The sequence below is a fragment of the Nicotiana sylvestris genome, chromosome 1, assembly GCF_000393655.2.
Source record: "Nicotiana sylvestris chromosome 1, ASM39365v2, whole genome shotgun sequence".
In the NCBI taxonomy this organism is placed as follows: Eukaryota; Viridiplantae; Streptophyta; class Magnoliopsida; order Solanales; family Solanaceae; genus Nicotiana; species Nicotiana sylvestris.
The window spans coordinates 53,080,610-53,086,217 of record NC_091057.1 but is presented as its reverse complement, the minus strand read 5'-3'; positions in this window follow the sequence as shown (position 1 = coordinate 53,086,217).

The window sequence follows — 5,608 nt, the reverse complement described above, 5'->3', positions numbered from 1 at the left end:
GCCCTGTTCCGGCTATGTTGCAGAACTTATGTTCATTTAGAGGCTCATAGACAAGTGTCGACTCATGTATAGTTTGGTATGCCTTGTCGGCTGGTTTTTGTTATATAGTCTTTCATGGTAGCGTGGTAGCTCATACGTTATATGTAGTTTCTTGATTGTCTGGTTATCCCCTGCTATGTATGTTCATGCCGTCATATTTTATTGTTGGTTGTCCATGATCCAGGTCTACCTTTTATATTGATCTCGTCAGCCCTAAAAGATAATAATGAAGGTTAGATGAAATGTACGTTGGTGCTCGGCAAGTATGGTCGGGTGCTAGTCATGGCCCTCCAGTTTGGGTTGTGACAACAACACTTTACTTATCACTTGTTATAAGTAGCATACATTCTTATAACCTTAAAATAATTTCATCCATGAGTCTACATCGATTAACTGAAGATGAAACTTTAACGTACGAAAATGCGAGATGTTACATCCTTCCCCCCTATAGAAACATTCATCCTCGAATGTTTAACTCCCCGGGATCTATATAAATTTTTGCAGAGTCCCCTTTGTAACAGTACTACTACCAACACTTCCTGTAGAAACTCAATAATTCAATGCCACATAGGACCACAATCATCAATAATGACAATGGCCTTACACGATCAATGACAATAACTAACACAAGAATCCATACATGTACCTTAAGGTTGTGATGTCTCAGTCGGACCCTTCTCTAGAAGAGAAAATAAGTGAGGATATCTAGACTTCATGTATTCTTTGGTTCCCTAAGTCATTTCTTCCACATTATGTTTTTTCAAAGGTACTTTCACCGAAGCTACATCTTTAGTCCTCAATCTCCGAACATGTCTATCTAGTATAACAATGGGAGCTTCCTCATGTGATAGCTATTTTGTGACCTGAACATCGTATGGTCCAATGTACCGAGGGCTAAGCTTTCCTTTCTTACTGAACCTCATAGCATCTATGATTGGTGATACCTTTAGGAATACCCAGTCGTCAACCTGAGACTCCAAGTCTCGTTTTCGATTATCTGCATAAGACTTCTGGCGGCTTTGAGCTGCTAATAGCCTTTCTTGTATAAGCTCAATTTTCTCTATTGCATGTTGTACCAATTCTGGTCATACAAACTTAGTTTCCCCCAACATCAAACCATCCTATAGGCGACCTACACTTCCGTCTGTGAAGAGCTTTATATGGAGCTATCTGAATACTGGAATGATAGCTATTATTATACGTGAACTCAATAAGCAACAAATGAACACCCCAGTTACCCTTGAAGTCTATCACACAAGCCCATAACATATCCTCAAATGTCTGAATAGTACATTCAGCCTGTCCGTTTGTCTGGGGATGAAGTGATGTGCTAAGACTTACCTGAGTCCCAATCCTTTTTGGTGAGACCTCTAAAAATTACCTGTAAACTGAGCTCCTCTATCCGAGATAATTGATATAGGGACACAATGAAGTCATACCATCTCCTTAATGTAAAGCCTTGCATAATCCTCTGCAGAATATGTAGTCCTAACGAGCAGAAAATGGGTTGATTTTGTAAGTCTATCAGCAATCACCCATATAGAATCGAACTTACGCTAGGTACGAGGTAACCTACAATGAAATCCATATTGATTACTTCCCACTTCCAAGTTGGAATCTCTGTAACCTGCAATAATCCATTGGGGTTTTAATGTTCAATCTTAACCTGCTGACAGTTAGGGCACTGAGCAATAAACTCTGCTATATCCTTTTTCATTTCATCCCACTAATATATTTCCATGATATCATGATACATCTTTGTTGAATAACGAGAATAGTGAGTTTCTCCCACAACCTGCCGATGCAGCCCTACAACATTAGGGATACATAATCGTCCTCGCTATTTGAGGACCCCATCTCCTGGAATTTCAAATGGTGTCGTCTCCTTCTGAGGGGTTGTATCCTTATAATGAGCTAACACAGGATCCTCGTATTGTCATTCCTTCACTTCAGTTACTAAAGAGGATGTTGTTGTGTCCTGAATAGGAATTCTGGTATCACCTGAATCCAATAATCGAACTCCAAGACTAGCTAGCTGATGAATCTCATAGGCTATTCCTCTCTTCTCTGACTGTAAATATGACAGGCTACCCAGAGACCTACGGCTGAGGGCATCGGCTACTACGTTCGCCTTCCTCGGATGGTATAAAATATCAACGTCATAGTCTTTAAGTAGCTCCAACCATCTCCTTTGACGTAAATTCAATTCCTTTTGCTTGAAGATATACTGGAGGCTCTTATGATCAATAGATATCAACATGAATGCCATACAAGTACTGCCTCCACATCTTAAGTTCATGAATCACCGCAACAACTCTAAATCGTGGGTCGAGTAATTATTCTCGTGCTTTTTTAGTTGTCTAGAAGCATAAGCTACAATCTTACCATGACGCATCAGTACACAACCCAATCTAATGCCTGAAGCGTCATAATAGATAGCATAACCATCAGTTCCCTCTAGGAGTGTTTGAACCGATGCTGAAGTTAGTTTATCCTTCAATGCCTAGAAACTCCGTTCGCAAGTATTAGTCCACTGAAACTTAGATCCCTTCTAAGCAACTTGCATAGGTATTCTAATCTTTTAAAATTCATGAAATCCCCTCTTTTGAAGGCTCAAATCACAACTACACCCTTATCCCATTACCAGGGCAGCATTCCACCTCTTTTAAAGGCTACTAGTCTTAGAATCCTTTGAGTTCATTCAGGCTGTACAGAGCTTTCTATAACTTAGAGAAACCATCAGCTCTCTTATTTTCATGGGCTTAATCCCGAGGACTTATCCATTCTCGTCACCTTTTCACTCACCATTTCTTATCCTTACTCCTGTCTTCCTAAAACCTTGTTGCTCTACCATACTTTAGCTTGCGACCTACACATATCTATTTATACTTATTCGCAACCTTCCTTCAACTTTCTTGCACCATATATTTCCTTAAGTTATTTTGGAACATCAAGTGAGACATCACATCATCACACTACTTTTGTCAAAGGTGCTGGAAGAGAAGAAAATCCCTTTACAAGTTTCTTGTAACAACCTACCAAATCGAGAAAGCTAAGAACCACCATCAGTGTTGTAGGTCTAGGTCAAGTCTTTAATGACTCAATCTTTTATATATTAACCCAGATACCTTTACTTGAAATAATATGCCTAAGGAAAGCTACAGAATTCAACCAGAATTTACATTTAGAGAATTTTGCATACAACTTTCCTTTTTGTAGAACTCTGAGCACAATACGCAAATGATCTGCATGCTCAGTCTCTGAACAAGAATACACCAATATAACATCAATAAATACAATTATGAACAGATCTAGAAAGGGTTTGAACACACAGTTCATCAAATCCATGAATATTGCTAGGGCATTAGTCAAACCAAATGACATGACACGAAATTCAAGGTGCCCATATCTGGTCTTGAATGCTGTCTTCGGGATATCTTTCTCCTTAACCCTTACCTGATGGTACCCAGACCTCACGTCTATCTTCGAGAAACACTTGGAACCTTGCAACTGATTAAATAAATCATCAATCCTCGGGAATGGGTACTTATATTTGATCATCACCTTATCAACTGTCTATAATCGTTACACATCCGCAAGGAACCATCTTTCTTCCTCACAAATAACACAGGTGCTCACCACGGTGATGTACTAGGTCTGATAAAGCCTTTTCTAGCAAGTCCCTTAGTTGTTCCTTAAACTCTTTCAGCTATACGGGTGCCTATTCTATAGGAAGAAGTAGATATTGGTTGAGTATCTGGTAGTAAGTCAATAGCAGACTCAATTACTCGCTCTGGCGGATGACCTAGAAGTTCATCGGGAAAAAACATAGGGAAACTCACTAACTATAGGGATTGATTGAACATTTGGTGACTTTACTTTGACATCTTTTACCCGAACTAAGTGATAAATGTAATCCTTTCTGATCAATTTCCTTTCCACGAGATAGGAAATAAATCTACCGCTCGTCAATGCCGTAATACTTTTCCTCTCCAAAAAACAGACTCTCCTGGGAATTGAAATCGAACCATCTTTGATCTACACTCAATGTTCTCATAACAAAAAGCCAACCAATCCATACCCATTATAACATCAAGTTCTACCCAACCGAGCACCACGTACCTTATCTTTGTTTATTATCAAACCTATCACGGGCCATTACGGGCCACATTGCCATATATATAACAATATTAGGACTTAACTCGCATAACTAATTTAGAAAAAGGTTTATATAGATACATAGGGGTTGACAATGCTGTAGACATGTCATACCCAAAACTATACTTGTGATACCGTCTGCAAAACTTCTAAGAAAAAATAACCATAATATATATAAGTCGGGACAGGGCTCCTTACGTCCTCATAAAAAAACCTAACATATTCATAACCCTGACTTCGGTAACACTACAAGAAGAAGTGGAGCTCACCAACTAAAAGCTGACATCTGGAGGATGTTTACAGCAAAGGGTCCTTGCCTCGTCCTATATGAGAGCCTCGATCAGACACACTTCGAAGCAAAATCTTCATATCCTCATCAGTTACCTTCCTCCTCTAGGCTCAACTACTATCCTCTTCCTCTGCATATCCCATAACATACACAGACGAACCTTGATTGACGGACTCCCAAGACTATGGACTATCTGGAATCTCAGAAGAGGTGGTGTCCGCAAATATCCTGACATAGTTTTGAGCCTGAGGGGAACCCGGTTGTTCCAATTCGTGCATTACTCCCCTTATACCTTGATCAACGGGCCCTGATAATGAAGCTAAGGGCCTAGGTGAGGTCAGAACTTCTCTCACCCTATCTGCTGTCGAAATGATTGAAACAACTCGAACGGATGACTTATATGGATCCTCGGATGGATCCTCCTCAATAGAACCCATGATCTCCGATGGGTCTGACTCCATAGTGTAACTTATATCTCATTCTAACACTTTCGTAGCCTTCTGACCTGTGCAAGCGGCTTGCGCCTGTCTTCTAGTAGTAATAGACATCACTAAAAATATAAATAATGTAAAGATTAGGAGTGGATACTTATGACTCAGTTTTATCGCACAATCTGTATTAGAAAGAAAAGTAACCATCCTAAATATCATGTGATGATACCCAATTTTTCCCTAATATATGTTAAAATATGCATACACACTTTCAAAATATTGTACATGCATTTAAAAACATGCACAAGTATTTTACAATTTTTAAAGATCTTAAATCAATTTATTTCTGCATTTTTAATTATATAAATATTCAATAATTGTCCCATATATTACTTTACAATGATTTAGTCACCTAAATTCATCATTTATGTTAATATGAATGTTCAACTATTTTAATTGCATTTTATTTACAATTACATTTGCATTTTAAGACTATAATTGCATATTTTGCAAAAATAGCCCCTACATATGAATAACTACGTTATCTAAACAAAAAATGACGTTTTATATTTTTATCATGTTAAGTAATTATTTTAAAACATCTTTATGCATAAAAATCATTTTCATCATTTAATTAGCTATTTTTACAAATTATTTTATTAATTAATTAGGTATTTAACAAATAGCCCTT